Source organism: Leptonotus elevatus, chromosome 6 (genome assembly GCF_054856555.1).
Source record: "Leptonotus elevatus isolate MCC_2025b chromosome 6, RoL_Lele_1.0, whole genome shotgun sequence".
Classification (NCBI taxonomy): Eukaryota; Metazoa; Chordata; class Actinopteri; order Syngnathiformes; family Syngnathidae; genus Leptonotus; species Leptonotus elevatus.
This window is the reverse complement of record NC_141244.1, coordinates 14956543-14975163: the sequence shown is the minus strand read 5'-3', so window position 1 is coordinate 14975163 and position 18621 is coordinate 14956543.

Sequence of the window (18621 nt, the reverse complement as noted above, 5' to 3'; positions counted from 1 at the left end):
TTTGCCTCTTTTACCACCAGAGGGCAGCCTTGTAATATGGTGTAATTTAAGACGAGGAAATCTGATAAAAACAACTATTTTCAACACGTTTTCCCCCTTTTCAAAAATATTGCTTAAAGATAATTGTTTCTAGCCATCATTATAAATCCTGATCAAAAATCATATCGTAAACTATTCCCCCAGGGATAACTAAATGATATATGACATGCAGCATTAAGAGGTTCATCAAAATAGGACAAACAATAGAAAATAAAAATAACATGGAGAGGCATTTATTACGTTCCCAGATGCGATGAAAACAAAAATAGAGCCTTTGTAAACTCCCAACCGACCTGATGATCATATCTACAGTTATGTAGCACTGATTTATCACCACATTTACTCCTGTGTAGCGTCTTGTTAATGTTTGCACAGAGTGCCTTACATGGAGACAAAGGCCATCAAATTGAACGTGTTTCCAGCAGATGATCTGCAAAGTAGAGCGTTCCGCTGTCTTCTTGTTGGTAACTGAGACATGTTTTATGCGCTGCATTGTTCTTTGTGTTCTGCTGTGTACGTAGGTTTGTGTGGGCTTACAATAACACCATTGCTCTTACAGCTTTTGCTTGCGAACGGTATATGGCATCTGCATATATTTGGAGCCATTAAATATCATTCTTGTAATGTAAACCGGTGCAAAGCTGTTGGAAAGGTCAGCTAGCCTGTAGCCCACATCCACACAGCACCCTTGACCCTCACTAATTTCCAAATCATATGTTATGTAAATTTGAACATCTGTAAACTGCATTTTCGCACCATTAGGATTCACTATAATTGAAGGCTTAGGAGACGGACGGGCCCTCAACGTATCCCCATTGAATGTGATTAGTTTACAATATTCTACGCGCAGCGATAGTGATAATTGCCTTACAGCCTGTTTCCTGTCCTCTATCAATTGCTTCCACCAACCTCGTATGACTGCTTCTGCTACAACTCAATTTTCACTCCTCTTTTGTAGCTCCACTTTCACCCACTTTTCACTCCTCTCGCTTTCCTGCGAGCAAAGCTGTTGCTCCTCATGTGTCTATTTGCCTTGCACGGTGCCTTTTTTCAAGGTTTCCGGGGGTCTGCATTTTATGTGCCCCCCCCCCCCATTCAGTCTGAGGTCGGGCCTGTGTTAAGGGCTGGTGGTTAGGGTCCATGTTTTTGCCGTTTAGCTTAATTGTAAAAAAGATTATGTGTCCATCTTTACAGTCAGACAAAAATCCTTGATCTACTGTACTCTAGCAGATTTCCTTATGGTCTGAATTTACAAAAAGATAAGCTCCCTTTTTCATCTTTGCCCCTTGTGCTACTAGCTTCACCAATCAGCCCGCCCGTCAGTGGAGTCCATTTATCATGAGCTGGTTGTGGAGATACTGGAGGATGGTGGAGGTGAGGAGGAGGAGGGGGGGGGGGCACGTAGACCCTATCTCAATATGTCTCTCCTGACAAAACCTGCAGCCTCTCAAGGATAATGAATTCCTTCTTCCTGTCCTTTAACCTCTTCTTGGAGAACAGGGTTAGTTTCCCAACATTCTCGGATAACCCCGAAGAGAGAAACTTTCAGAAGTCTGGGCTTTGTGTGATCTCAGAGTGAAAACATGATTATTTGGTTTAGCAAAGTCCATTTGAATGTTGACAAAAATGATTATACAAATTCGTTTTTTCTCAAGACAAATTCAGTTTGCTGGGTATTTTAGGAAGAACGACTGACTGATCGCAGTTATACTCAGGTATCCTCGGAAAACAGGTGAGCTGTGATTGGTCGTGCCCTGAGCAACTGTGATGTCATCTTCAGTAGATAGCAAGTGGCAAAATGGCCGCCCCCTGAGATGGATTTAAAAAAAAAGGCTGGATTTGACATATAACATACAGTATTATTGTCAAGAAATCTTTAAGGTTGACTTCCCCTTTAACCTCTGAGGCATAAGTCATCATGTCAAGGAAGGATGAAAAGCTGCTTCCTTTGAAAAATAGGAAAATACAGTGTATTGTTAGGAACACATCACAACAAAATCAGTTTGTCTCAATTTCTGTTATTTTTACTAAACTAACATCATGCCCGTCAAGCAAACTGAATATGTATTTGGAAATCTGACAGTGAAAATATACAGAATTGAAAGATACTGTTTGACGTTTTTCCATTACACAACATTCAAAACGGAAGCTCCAGAACAGCAGCCAACCAGGATTGAGCATGAAAGCAGTCTACCAATCAGGAGCCGGCATTCGCAACGCAAAATTAGCATATGCCACTGATGCCTCCGTGGCTTGGCTGGAAGTAAAACGGTGAGTCTCCGCCCAGAAACGTCCCAGACAAGCCAAAACAAATCCTTTGGACTGTACTGTAGCTTTAATTTTCAGTGAGGATCAAATACAGTTTCAGAGAAACTGAAATTAATTTGAGAATTTTGAATTTATTTTCAAGTTGACTGGATTTCAGGTCCAAATTACTAAATGGAATAAATCAATGCAATAATTCGAAGTGAACTATACAAATTCCATTTATGTAATTCAAATTCATTTTTTCAATATAATTATTCAGACTTGATTCAAATTCAAATATAAATGATTCAAATTCAGTTTCTGGGGGCACTTCCCACAAAAATTAGAAGCATCGAATGATCAAAAATGTCTTTGGTCAGATGGCAAATTAAATGAAAATTAAACTCTATTAGTCTTACCCAAACCTTTATTGATTTTTTGAAACTCATTAATTATGTAAATAGGACCCATAACTTTTGTTTATAGTGCACCTAAAATATTTTGGGCTCCAATTCCAAAACCCATCACCGGTAAAGAATCTTCCTCCTTCCGCCTGTTTGTGCTACGGTAAAAGCTTTCTCAAAAGACACCAGATGGCTCAGTATTCTTCTGTTGAAGTCTCTATACACTTCCTTGGCTCGTTTCTCTCCCTCGATACACACGATTTAATTACTCAAGCGGCTGCTACGCTGTTTTCAAATGAAATTGTTTTGACTTCACATATATCATTTAAGATATGTTTTCACGGTACTCCCAACTCACATCCTGAGCGATCAAAAAGGAACAAAAAAAAAAACAACATACTTATTTTCGCCTCGCATGCCTATCACTCAGAAACAATGCAAACAATGTGACAAGTCTATCTTGACGAAATCTAAATGGGAGTGTCCGAATGTGTGCAGAGACCATTGCCATCGTTTGGAGCTCACGTCCGAGTGGATCGACACAAGATGATGGATGGAGCTCAGAAGAGCGGAAGTCTAGGCCTGATAAAAGCTCAGTTTTTGCCAAACTGATTTCTGATTTTAGTTTTATTCTTGCTTCTCTGCTGTGAAAGAATAGTAGGCCATTTAAAAATAAAAAAAACATTGGCTGGAGATTTTTCAGGAAAGAGAGAGGGAAGGGAAGACCTTCCTTCTCATCCTGAGTAATCTACATACTGCACAGGAGTGTTCATCAGCTATTAGTTTGTATTAGTTAGCTTTGCCTGATTTGAGCATTTTAGTGACAATTCAACATTTGGAAAATATATACTGTATAAGGCCTACTCTTTTTTTCTTTTTTTTTACTTGAGCACTGCAGAAGTTGCCAACTTGTAAGTCATAGGATCGATTTTGGCAGTAAAAAAAAAAATCTAATCATAACCTGTGCTCAAATTGATGCTGTGTCTCAATTAATTGCTTAGTGTGCCGTCCACTGGAATGTCTACAATAAGACTCCTCAAATTCTCTAGTCTAGTGGCTGTTTATCTTTAGCATTGATATCAGCATTACCACTGGCAAAATTATATTAACAGTAATGCCTTAAGATACATTTTTGATATAGGGCTGACTTACAAGAGCTAGTCACAAGAAGGAGTCATGCCATGTCAGCGATGACAAAACTTACAACTCTGCCTTTCAGTTATGCAGTTCGTGCAACTGAACACTAAATTGCCACACACTCTTGGCTAGTTAAATCAAACAAAGCATGGCTTTTATGTTTGTTTGCCACTTCCACTAACACTTCCAATTCCATCAGTTCAGTTCAAATGGTCTCTCCTAAATGCTAGAGTGAACAATTTAGAGCCTGCTTTTTGAGATCTCAGTGACAGTTTCACATCAAATTAGCATTAAATTAAATACATGCTTACAACAGGCTAGTTGCTTTGCAAATTGAGTTTTATATTGAAATTATATACAGTAGGGGTGTGCAAAAAAATTGATTCTCAAAAAAATCTCGATTCTCATTTAGTACGATTCAGAATCGATTTTAAATGTCCCAAAATCAATTTTATTTAAATTATTTTATATTGTCTGTGTGCCTTTATTTGGAGCGCTGTTCATGTTGTACCCGGTTTGGCCACTTAGGGGCAGTGTGGTTCCACGCGGTGTAATACACTGTTGTTGTAGCCACATTAGAGAGGAGAAGGAAAAAGTCACGATCAAATTATTCCAATAAGTTGTTTTATTGCAGGGGGGAGCCGTTCTTTTGAGTGATAAAAGTGCTGCGAGGAGCGCGCTAATTAACATTAGCGACTCAGACTTGAGTAGATCATTACAATTCCTTGCACATCTATAAATTTAAGCAAAAATCATTGTCAATCAAATCATTTTGAATCAAAAATCGTTCCCAATCAAAATCGATTCTGAATCGAATTGCAGACCCAAAAATCGGAATCGAATCGTGAGATATTCAAAGATTCCCACCCCTAATATACAGTAATATAAACTACTTTAAAAAAATTATTTGCGGATGATAATTTAAATGAATTTGTTGTCGTTTTGTAAACAGAAAATAAACGTTAACCAAAATAGAAGATACATATTATATATATATTTACTGTTCTCAATTTAAGTCAAACACATGTAAATATTTGATTCATATTTAACATGGCGGTATGGTGGGATTGGGAATTGGGTTTGGGGGAATTTGTATGCTATTTTAAAAGGAATTCAACATTAGCTGGCCATTTTCTGGTTCAAATTCACCTTTACTGTTGTGTGCTAAAACTTTACAACAACAACAAAACTTAACTTGCAACTCTATACCTTTCCGTTATATCTGACACCATAACACCCCCACACCCCCCAATGCTCTTGGGTTGAGATGTTCAAGAAAGTAATTTCCTAACAAAAAAAACGTGGATCAGCACAGATGGCAAATATTCATGATGCACCTTTAAAAAGTCCACATAAACATCTTTTAAGCCAGGTGTACAGATGCCGTTTTAATTTGCTTTCTATTAATCCGATGGTCTCCTCAGTGGCAGGCCACAAACTGCTCGCCTTTGGCATGAAGGTCTGCTGACAAAGTATTGGTTTGGTATTCTTCTGTGGGCGCAGCTCTCTGGGCTAAATATTTATGCAGGAGACTGGCATTTGCTGATAAGGAATATGGCTCCATTTATGATAACACAGTGGAATTCAGACAGAATATTTAATCAAACAGTAGAGTTTGTACATCTGGAAATGAAACGTAAAAAAAACCCAAAACATGTTAAGACCTAAGCCAAAGCCTTTTCATGCAGGCAGGAGAGGAATCGCAAACGTTTACTCACCATTGAGCAGTTGGTGTAATAATTACATAAAACATGGTCAATTATGCCACAATGCAGCTTTTCAAAAAGATATTGGATACAAGAAAAATATGTTGTTTTGCCGAGACACAAAGTTGTATCCAAACATTTCACTGCTGGTGGACTTCCTTTGAATTTTTTTTATTTTTATTGCTGTGCAGCTTGTTTTTTTGCTTCCAGCTGAACATACTATATGTGATTTATGTATTTTTTCCAATTGAGGACGAGAATGTGCTGATTTGTAAAATGTCTTATTTTACGTATCTTTTGGTCTTGTAACTTATACTATAAAAAAAAAAGAAGGTAAAAATAGCCATTGTTATTGTAATTGCAGACAAGATCAAAATGTGAGCATGTCGGTGCATACAGCTTGATGGATTATTTTTAATTATCAAAGAAGAAGGTCCCACTGGCAGTGCAATACTGTAGATAAACTTCCGTTTTTAATGACTCATTCATGATTCAGTTAAATAACGGATAGAAGGTGAAATGTATGGTTTTCATTTTGTGACTATAAATATGTAATAACTATGTTGGAATGTGTTTAATCATGTTCACCCGTTTCAGATCCAGTTTGGAAGTCCCTGCTTTGTGATATGCCCCCATTAAAATCTCAACCTGGAAAAACAATTACATGAACATAATATGGCTAAAATCTTTGTGATAATAATAATGATAATAATATTAATAATAATAACAACAACAACGTTAATTGATTTAGAAATTTATTTTAAGCGTACATTAAATAAAAATTGTGAAGAGAAAACTTCTGAAATATAGGTAATAATAATAATAATAATAATGATGATGATAATAATAATGATTATATATAATTTTTTATCGCTTTCAATCTTCACATATAAGCACCCCTGATTCCTTTTCTGCTGATACATATTAGGGATGGGCTAGCACCGAATACTAGATATCGGTATTGGGCCAATACCTGGCCAGATTTCAAGGTATCGGTACACACGACTGTGGCCGTTTTACGATCGGGAACTAAAAATGAGAAGACTTAAAAACTGCTATTAATTTCATGCAGTTTTGTAAAATGTAGGTCTTTCTTCTAAATAATCTATCATTGTTTTTGGGGTTTAGTATCGGTACTTGGTATCGGTGACTACTTAAGCATTTAACACTCGTACTAGTATCTCAAGCATCCAAATATACAGCCCAACAATGTATTTATGATGTTATTTTTTTTCTACTGCACCTATGATGTCATAGTGGATGTTTAAAAACAAAACTAAATCATTCCACACTTTATTTCCTTGACGAGTTTCTGCCATGACTTTTTGGCGGTTTTAGTCCAAATCAGTCAAACCTGTCAGATTTGGTGTTGACATTACGATAACATCCGTAAATCCCTTTCACGATGGGATTGTTTGCGCAGATTATCGGTTCTTATTCCAGCCTTTACTCTAGAATCAGAACCAAAATCCGGCCCGTGAGCCTGTAGCATGCGTCCAGTGTTACTAAGAGGCTGCTGAGAATGTGAGCCTTCCAATCTTGGCACCTCGAGCCCTCTTGAGACAGATGGCTGAAGGAGTTAAGGGAACGGTAGAGAGTATCAGATCAGACGTGACTGTGAATTAAAGCATTGGTGATTGACACTTTTGGGAAGGATTCATTTCACTGCTCATAAAAGTGCTAGAAGCCTGATTTACATCCTTTTGCCTTGCAAATCGGGCATCATCAGAAAACGCGCGCACAGCTGGATATAAAGCAGATGAAAATCACAAACTAATTATCCAATGAGACTTGCTGTGTTTGAACTACAAATTCAGGCCTAACAAGTCAGCTGTTTAAAATTCAACGCTGGTGGACTCGGTAGGGTTTACCCCATTCTTCAGCCATGCCCTTTTCATCCCCCCTGGGAGTCGGAGGAAAAGGCATCGAGATCATGAGGGAATTAACTCGGACTTTGGTCGATGATCACTGCGGTCTCTGTTGTTGCTTTTAAAAAGATATTACTGTATGGTTCAGTTTTAATGTCATTAGAGTGTAACATATACTGAGAAACCGGACCGTGACAAGGGAGTCAAAAGTTCAAGTACATCAAAGGAGGAGCAGGAAAAACAGAAGGGCAGAATTAAACAGTGTTTGCTATATCTCCTGAATGAAAATATCACTTGAACATGGTATCATACAAATTGCACAAATGCCAAATAATCTTGGATTGAAAGCTTGAGCTTGGTATAAATATATATATATATATATATATATATATATATATATATATATATATATATATATATTTTATTTTTTTTTTTTCAGGTTAATGGGTTAGTGAAAGTCCAAGACTGGCACGATGCACAATGTAAATCTGCACAGGGGCGGGTTAGACTTTGTTTTGGTATTTCTGTAGACACACAGCTCGGAGCTGTTGTGGGCATGAACACAGTCGACTTGATTCACCACCAACTGAAGCGTGCACATATTTGATCAAATCACATTTAAACATGACTAAGATATATATATATATATATATATTGTTGCTTTAAATTGCTAGACAACAGAAGTCGACAGTGTCCCAAAAGCGGGGGCTCAAACACATCAACAAATGTGAGCACTTCCCCTTCTTGTGTTGCTTTCAAAGATTATCCTGAGCGATTATCCTGCGGTTTGTGGTGAGTTAAGAGTGATCGGTTAGGGCTGACGATGGTAAATGTTAAGCCGGTTCGACATTTACAATGGAAAATCCTTTTGTATGTGGTCAAAATGGAGTTTTGTTCAGCCACTGGCTTGTGATGCAAAACGCAATCGTAGCTAATGAGGAAGCGATCCAAAGTGTGCGCTGTTTTCTGGACGCAAAGTTTTTCAAACAATTTGTCTCGCAAATCATTCACTGCAATAAAAAAAAAAATACATGAAGAAGAGTTTTCAACGGCGATGTACTTACCAGACAAGCTAACAGTTAGCCTAGCCTATTTTAATTATTACACTTTCTGTTTTGAATTTTTTATAGTCATAAGTGGGGTCTCTCACATTACTGTAGGTCAATCGTAAAACTCAGTTAACATTTAACAACTTGCAGGTGTGTAGCACACTTAAGAAAGAGTACTTTCACTCTTATTGTGTGTTTCTCAATTGCAGATTTTATTTCACAAAAAGCGGCAGAGACATTGATTGAAAGCAGCTTGAAGAGGATAACTGTTTCCCCGCTGTGCAGTTTTTTTGTTTTCTTTTTGGTTTCAGTTTGATGTTAGACAGGAGGAAGGTCAGGCCTGTGGATTGCCGTCCCTCAAATCACTGAAGCGCTGCTTATCACACACTGTAGTCTCGAAGTGTTTGCGCAACAATACAAGAAGGCTCTTAAAAAAAAGATGAGGGATCAGAGACGGTCAGGAAAGAGAAAGAGTTGAGAAGTTGTAATGTTGACTGACACTTGCGTATTCACTGCAAAAAAGCAAAACCTTACTTTGAAGTGCAAACAACTTTAATGTGTGGGACAGTTTACCAGATTCGATCCTTCTGTCTATTATACAAGAGGCATGATTTCTGTCCATTAACTCATTCACTGCCATTGACGGCTATAGACGTCAAAAATTAATTTGAACTATTTCTATTAGTTTAACATTTTGTCCACTTTTATTAACAATAGTATGAAATCCTAGAAACAAATATTGTACAATTAGAACAGATATACAATTTGGAATTAATAATGAGTTAACTTTTGAAGTCATAGGATCAATTACAATAATACAATTTAATCGCCTGATGCAATTAAAAAGTAGAGAAAAGAAAAGATTACAAAAAATTTGGGTAATTAGGCGATGAATTTTTAAAATTGTAATTAATCGCATGACTTCACTAGTTAACTCACGATTAATCACAACATTTATATCTGTTCTAAATGTACAATAAAAAAATTCTAGCTTTTGATACTCTTGTTAACAAAAGTGGGAAAAAATGTTAAACTAATAGAAATAGCTCAAATTAATTTTTGACGTCTATAACCGTCAATGGCAGTGAATGAGTTAAAAATGGCACAATAACCCTTGCCATCAACAGGGACACTACAAGGACGTGAAAAAAAAGTCATCCTTGGGCCCTCCACATCACTGCCACATATTGAAAAGACCACTTGCTAATGTTAATGCTAATGCAGCTTAATCTTGTCATCCTGTCCTCCAGCAGAATAACACCTGCCAAAAATAGAGTGTGCACCTGAGCTGCGGGACGGCTGATGATTTCCTGCCATGAACGCGAGTCAAGTAGGCGCAAGAGTACGTGGGGGGAAGCGGGAGACAGAAGAGATGGGGGGGGGGGGGCTGTACGTTGTTTTGTTTATCAGATCAGCACGACTGCTTTGCTTGTTACTCGCGATATTGAATTCTTTAACAGCTGCTTGCAGACAAAAAGGGGCAAAACAACACTCAAGTGTTCTACTTGTTCACGCTGCATACATCATTTACATTTACTCTGTGTGCTGATCCATGCACGCAATTGCATCACTTCTTTCATTGGGGCTAAATTTTCAAACAGTCTGATGCAAATGTATGGCCTTCGTTGCCATGACGACCATGGGAGGAGCTTTGAGTGACTTTGCAAATTTGTTGATATACTTTAGTATCCATCCGTCCATCCATCCATTATTTTTTTTTTTACAAATTTGTGTCTTTTTAGTAACAGACTTCTGGAGAATGAGAATCCCTCCAGAGCAAGAAATGTTCACCTCTCCACATCTAGACTGCAAAAAAGTCATTCATGCAGTCACCACTGGCTAATAAAGCGGGAAAAAAAATGCTGACCAATAAGCTACAGCCCATAAAGATTTGATTGCATTTTCACTAGAGGAGGCAGCACTTCATCACATAGCTATGCAACTGTAAAAATTAGTCTAGCACCATGGTTCTTAAAGGGGAAGACAACACCCCCCCCTGAGGTGTTGCGCTTGCTCTGTCCTGGCAGGGGTCGACGGCTCCCCTCTTTGGTGGAGATTTTCATGCATGCCAGATCCACCACACCAGCATCTATCGAAACTCAGACACAATCTGCTTCCTCCTCAGGTTATTGAATCGGTGGAGGCTGGTGTCTGTGGATCTCACTCGGCTTCGTCTGTCCTTCCTTCCTTTCCTCAGTCTCTCCTTCGGTCTCTTGAGGTCTCCCTGATTTTTTTTTTTGGGGATTTGTTGGAATTTAGATGTTTCTGGGGTTGGGGAAGAATTCTGGTGGGTGGCCCGGTGGGTGGTGTCTGGTCGGTGCTGGATTTCACTTTCCTTTGTTTTCTTTGGTCCCCTCGGGTCTCCTGACGGCGGTGTTCGGTTTAGGTGAACGGTATGGGATTTTTTCTAATAGGTTTTTGGTGAGCTAACAAATACACGCACGCACGCACCCACATACACATACTCACCCACATACAAAAAAAAAAAAAAATATATATATATATATATATATAAAACAAACAAAAACAAAACAAAAAAGAGCAATGATGATGACATTACCGAATGAACAATACTGAGCTCTTGAAAAAACCAAAAAAAAACAAAAAAAAAACAGGTGAGCTGCGATTGATCACTGCCTGAGCCCTGAGCCACTGTGATGTCATCTTCAATCGACAGCAAGTGGCAAAATGGCCGCCCTCCGGATTTTGCTGCATAACATAATCAGAATGTCATGTTTAGACAATTGAGGTCACATATAACATATTATTGTCAAGAAATGTTTAAGGAATGCCTCCTAAAAAAATACTTACTTTCCAAATACCACCATCATGTCCAGAATTAAGATACATTGCAATTATAATACATTACATTTGATTTTCTCCCCAAAAAAGTATCATTTAAAAAGTATTTTTAAGCCTACTACTGGAAAACAGCAATGTTTCCCTTTGATGGCAATACAACAACTACAGTGACATATACAATATCATCCAAACAAACCACACATAAGAAAAACTGTAGCACTCATTTGCATATAGTCATATGGCATCCTGTCAAAGTACTACATATATATGCATATCTGAGGGCCATGCCAATGTAACACAACTTTCAAGCTTGTGATGCCTCCAAGGCAATTTTGTGAGAATTCATTCTTCACTCTGAGAAAGGTGTTTTTTTTTTCTTCCAGACTCCAAAAGGCCCATTTGGTTCAGCAGGCATTTGAGAGACGTAGCCTGAAAATGGATAAGAAAAATGTCCACACTCACTGCCTCAAGTCTCCTAAAGCTAAGTCGCAAGTTTTATTTATCCAATGCTCGCTGTGGCACACCTTTTTATAACTATGAATGTGTGTGTGTGTGTGTGTGTGTGCATTGATGGATCGTCAGAATAGGCTGACCTAATGCCCCCCTCCTGGAAGATTTTAGAGCTGTTCCGTGGAAATACAAGGGATTTAAAATTAATAAATACATAAATACAGACAAAACTTTCATCCTCACCTCCTTCACCCAGTCACACAGTGTTTAATAGAATGTAAACCATCCTTTATGAAGCTGGCAGCTTCTTCTTGGCTGCTGATTAGTGTGATGGGCTACGCACTTTTGAAATAACTAATTAGCTCAAAATTAATATTATTAATAAATGTTATGGGGAGGGGGGTGCGGCTGGGGGGGAATCACATAAAGTCGACTACCAAAATTGGTTGACAAAATGTACTGATTTGAAACAGGGGGCGGGGCAATTACTATTAAGAAATTAATAGGAAAATCATAAAAAAATTCATCATTAACTCATTCACTGCCATCGACGGCTATAGACGCTAAACATTAATTTGAACTATTTCTATTAGTTTAACATTTTTTCCCACTTTTGTTAACAAGAGTATGAAAACCTAGATTTTTAAAATTTGTGATTAATCGTGAATTAACTAGTGAAGTCATGCGATTAATTACGATTAAAAATTTTAATCGCCTGGCGTCCCTAATTTTTTATAATCTTTTCTTAAAAAAAAAAAGGGAGAGATTATTAAAAAAATTAAACAAAAAATGTTTAAAAAAAAAAAAGAAAGAAAGAAAGAAAAGCTTACATTTCCAAATGATCGCATACAACCGGGGCTGAGCGATATGGCCAAAAAATAAAATCTAAATATTTTTCAGTCGTTCAGGACGATTACGATTTTAAATCGATTTTAATCTAATAAACGCTCAACCATTTATTTAAAGGTTTAATTTATTCAAAAACAATGTGCACTGATTCTAAATCAGTTTTAAAATTAACTTAAAATTCATAGTTTGTGCTTAAATGCCACAATTAAGTAATTGGTAGCTAGATACCCATCCAGCATTCTGCCACTTGTGGAAAATTACAACCCACAAAAATATTTGGATGTAACACAACATAAAAACAACAGCTTTTAATAATCCAGAAGACAAAACTCGACTTCACGGTTTTAAAAATGACGATGCATCGAATTAATTCGCTTTATTGCCCAACCCTACATACAACATTCCTAGAAAATCACAATGCCTCATCACTGGCGAGCTGTTTTTGGAACAGGCCTCGGGCTACTCATGTGGTTGTTGTTGGTAAACTCTGATATGAAGTATAGACATGATAGGATAGTAACAGGTCATTCACATGAGGTATCTTACTCAAGTCAAGTCAAGTCAAGTCAAGTTTATTTACATAGCCCTTAATCAGTCTCAAAAGGCTTCACATGACAAATATCCATGACATCCCCTAATCGAACCACAAGAGGGCAAGGAAAAACTCCCAAAACGCCATGAAGCGAAAAATGAGAAACCTTGAGAAAATGTGGATGCTAGCACGCTATGCTTCATGTATCTCAAAAAGATCATTCACAGGAGACTTCAAAATAAAAATATTTAAAAACTCGTACACCGGTTAAAATGTGAAAATATTACTAAAAACATTGCCTGTTGAGTTCTATGACGGTGAGCACTTGACCCTGGAAAGTATCGGAAAAAGATTCGTGCTCAGTACAGGTGTGAAAGTGTTGTCAGAAGAGGCTTTCTGGAGGATCTCTTATCTCACTTTTGCATTGTCCTCACTCTTTGTGTCAGAGAGTGTTCCAGACAGTGGCTGTGATCATCACATGGTGATAGCGTCTAATAAAGCTGCACATGCCCTCACGAGCATTCATCTTTAACCTGCCACGCTTGTGGGCCACAACATTCATTTTGTCTGCGTGATGAGGCGGCGCGGGCAGAATATGACTCAACTATGACTGTGGCGAGCCGCTCAATCGTCCGTCAAGGACGAGAGGAAATATTGTGTAAACAACATTGCTGCTTTTAGCTGTGTTGTTGTGGGGCACACGAAAATATTGGATGAACCGCAACTGCAATTCTAAATGGATATGTAGCATTATGGCGACTGTATTAGGGGCGGGGACCCGCCAGATGGCAATGTTTTTCATTCCTTCTAATATTAACTCATTCACTGCCATTGACGGCTATAGACGTCAAAAATGAATTTGAACTATTAGTTTCAATTTTTTTCCCACTTTTGTTAACAAGAGTATGAAAACCTAGAAACAAATTGTATTGTACATTTGGAACAGATATAAAATTTGTGATTAATCTTGAGTTAACAAGTGAAGTCATGTGATTAATTACAATAAAAAATTGTAATCGCCTGATGCCCTAATAAAAAAGAAGAAAAAAGATTATAAAAAATTAGGGGCATCAGATGATAATTGTTAAAAAATTGTAATTAATCGATTAATCACAAATTTTATATCTGTTATAAATGCACAAAATATAGGTTTTCATACAAAAATGTGAAACCAATATAGTTCAAATGAATTTTTGACGTCTCTAGCCGTCAATGGCAGTGAATGAGTTAATGATAAAATATATTCCTTTTGCCGTTTTTAGTCAACAAGGGCGGTTATGACTGAACCCTATGAACTCTGCCTTAGCAACAGTGGCATACACTCTTTCTGATGTGACAATTGATCATTTATTTTGAGTCTGCGAGCATGTAGAGACCTAAATAAACCTTAAATCCCAAACAGCAAAGGCAATCAGGTGAAAAACCCGCCCCTTCACAATGACATTTCTCCCCATAAGCTCAACAAATCTGTTTCAAAATCCTTCCAAATACTGGCCTCTCAGATTTACACGCACTGTTGCCATGGAAGCCAAAGCAATATCTTGGTCCCCCCCCCCCTACACCAGCCCCCCCAATTGAATTACGGACCTAATGAACAGCACATTTCATTACGGACTCCAAACCAGATCAAATCTGCTCAGCCCTGAAAGAATCAAGGTCCTTAAGGATTTACAATGTTGGCAAAGGTATTTGGACACCTGCTTGTTCCACCTCCATGCAGTTGCCCTCCGACTGTTATAACCCGTGATGGCGCTAGGACGCAAACGCACTACTATTCCTACTCAAATAATCACACAGCGAATCGGTCAGTGTTCAATTTCCGGTGTTCGATCAAATATGCAGTAATCAGAGTTATTGTAGCCCAGTGTTTCTCACAGATTTGAAATCTACTTGGGTGGGTGGACTCGGGGGGTGGGGTGGGGGTTGAGGGGGGTGTTGTCAGTCCTGCTACTTGCGTCTCCTCTAACCTCATGATCCACAAGTGAGTGACGGCGAACTAATGTTACACGCGGTATATCTTGTTGCGACTATTTTTTTGTTTAAAAAAATATATATTTTTGAGAGGAACCAGTTGAGGTGGCTCGGGCATCTGGTTCGGATGCCTCCTGGGCGCCTCCCTGGGGAGATGTTCCGGGCATGTCCTACCGGCGGGAGGCCTCGGGGACGACCCAGGACACGCTGGAGAGACTACGTCTCAGGGCTGGCTTGGGATTGCCTTGGGATCCCGTCGGAGGAGCTGGCTGAAGTGGCTGGGGAGAGGGAAGTCTGGGCTTCCCTGCTAAAGTTGCTGCCCCCGCGACCCGACCCCGGATAAGCGGAATTGAAGATGGAACGGAACGGAACGGATATTTTTTTATTACATTTTCTTGAAATCTACTTGGGTGGCCCGCCCAAGTATTAGCATGGTATGGGAAACACTGTTCAGACCCGCATTTTTTTGCCGATTTTTGCTGATTTGGACTCTTTTCCCACATAAGAACAACACGGACGCCAGGATAAACAGGATACACAGCTTTTGACAGTTTGACAGCTTCTGAGGAAGCCGAAACTAATGAAAGTAAAGCACAATTTTCTTTTGTATTAAAAACAACAACAAAAAAAACAGGACGATATAGATTTGTAGACAAGATGATTTTTTTTTTAGCCATGGCTGTAACGTGTTGTAAACCTATAATAAGCTTATATGCAACATTTTTAACATGAACATCATTCAATTTTTTTGCCATCATGCAAATCACACAAATCTATTTTTTTATCGTAATTTATCGCATGACTAGTGAAGTCATGCGATTAATTACGATCACAAATTTTAATCGCCTGATGCCCCTAATTTTTAATAATCTTTTCTTAAAAAAAAATAAAAAATAAAAAAACATTTATTTTAATTTTAATCATAATTAATCGCATGACTTCACGAGTTAACTCACGATTAATCCCAATTTTTATATATTTTTTAATACAATAAAACAAATTTGCGGTTTTCAAACTCTTGTTAACAAAAGTGGGAAAAAATATTAAACTAATAAAAATAGTTCAAATTAATTTTTGACATCTATAGCCGTCAATGGTAGTGAATGAGTTAAGCTTTACTGCCACTAGCTTCAATAACACTATGCCCAAAAAATTAAACAAATCATTTTTTTATTCAGTAAAATCCAAACTAGGTCTATAGTGTCATTTTCATTTAGATGCCATTATCACCACTATGACATTGCACCTTTCTTAGTCACACTTAATACACTGCGCTTACTTACACTCTTTTTTTTTGGGCGGGGGGGGGGGGGGGGCACCAGCTTTCTCTTTGATAACACATAAAACGTTACAGCACTGCCAAAATAAGCTCCCACACATGCGGTATCTCAAACTATGAATGCTGCTGCATAGACACACATGCTACACACAAGGCCAGTGGGTGGGTGAAGTACAAGAAGCTGTAGTGGGCGGCGGCTATTATGGAATTGAAATATTTCATAGCATAACCACGACACAGGACTCAGCAGCCACTTGCCCAAAATTCAAAGTGGATGACTTCTTGCATACAAAAACGGTAATTATCGTCCTCTATTGTCTTAGTGTGGACCTTCTTGTGTTACTTGGCACACAGCACTGCTGCTTAGGGAGTCACATCCGACCCAAGGCTCGAGACTGGCTCTCATTTAATATGCCTGTCAGTCAGTCAGCAGGGAATTGCTAATCAATACATCCGTCAGGCTTCTTATCACTTCAAGGTCACTTTTGATTTCATTTGAACATATTTCAGATGATCATCTTATTCATTAAAAAAAATAAAATAATCTCCAAGAGTTTAAATAGCATTGCTGAAAAGCCGCCATTCCTTAAAATGTAAATAATCCATGTGTATTTTGTGACGGCCATTTTTACTTGAATTATATTTAAATAACTCCGAAGCGGAATGTTTTGACAATTACATAGATAGATATAGATGAATAATTTATTTTCTAAAAATCTTCAAAATCATAATTAATTAACCTGCTGAGAGTGTCTTGACAGCTTGTCTTACTTGACGCTGCTATACAGAAAACGTATTCTAGCCACAGGCAGCGGGGGGCGCTATTATGCCAGAAACTGTGAAAGGAAGTTGGTTGTTTCCACAGAGAGCAGAAGTTAAGGTTTTCATCCTCAAATGTCCTCTTTTATAACCCCCTTTTCTCAAAATGCACACACACGGGCAGGCAGGCACGCACGCACACACACACAGAATAATGGGGTGAAAGGAACTCATCCTCAATGTTTCTTGTGTGTGCAGACCAGTCAAAATATCCACACACAAAAAAAGATGGAAGTCAGTGGGACACACACACAAACAGAACGTATGCTGAAACCCAAACAGCGCACGAGCATCTGTTGTGCAGTTGCTGTCACAAACCTGCAAATAATTCTTTGCTGATAGTCGACGAGTCCGTTTCTGAGTGCACTCTAAAGTGGGCCACTATTTGCTAGGATGAAAAACAGTCTCTTACTTAAACTTAAACTTAAACTAGTACGTCTCTTAACTGAACAAGGAATGAGTGTGTGTCCACTCCTGTTCTAAGTTTAGCCTGAGTTGTTGAGTATTGAATGGAACTACATCAGCCCCCCCCCCCCCCCCCCCCCCGTTCAGATTCTTACTGCTTTCTGAATTATTATTTCACCTTGAAGATTATATTTGCTCATTCTCTTTCTTCCTCTCAAGATATCTCCTTGAGAAGTTCAGTGATTATATAAATGACGTCAAAGAAGTAGCCTGTAGGCTGGGCTTTGAATGGAATTATTATTGTTCCACAAGATCAACATCTTAATAGAGCCTCGTCTATTCTTAATGGATCTTCAGGAAGGTATCTTTTGTTTAATGAAAAAAGGTCAGGAAAGAACATAAAGAATATGCCATCATTTAGACACACTGCAAAAACTGAAATCTTAAGTAAGATATCATTTCTTACATTTCTCCTAAATTTACTTATTTTGATCTGACAAGTAGTTTTTTTTTTTAAACTTAGAATAAGATTGTCAGACAAGATCATTCTGCTTATTTTAAGATACGTATTACTTATTAAGCCGTCTTGGCATGGAGTGTTAACAGCCAGTTTTATGTACCGTGAGGTTTAAAACAAGCATTTTCCACATTTTAAGATGGCTAGCCAACATCAAAGGCCCTGAACTGGGGTTTTATTAATTGAATTTCTTATTTTAAGATTTTTGCATAATCTAGTCATAAGATAAATGGAAAAAGATATAAGTGTGAAAATAATTAGACAAAAGTTCAATGTAGCACTTTAACGTAAGCATTTTTTCCCCTGTTAAAATCCGTTTGTGGTTTCGTTACATATACACTAAGCTCATTTTTCTAGTGTCTACCCTCAGACTGGGAGGTTGTGGGTTCAATCCCTGGTTGGGTCATGCCAAATATATATATAAAAACAGGCACCTTTTTACTTCCATGCTTAAGTTGGCCAAATGAATGTGAATGTATTTTAATCAATATTAGTTGTTTTTAGTCTAAAAATACTATTTTCAAGACCACCTTGGTTGATATGGGCC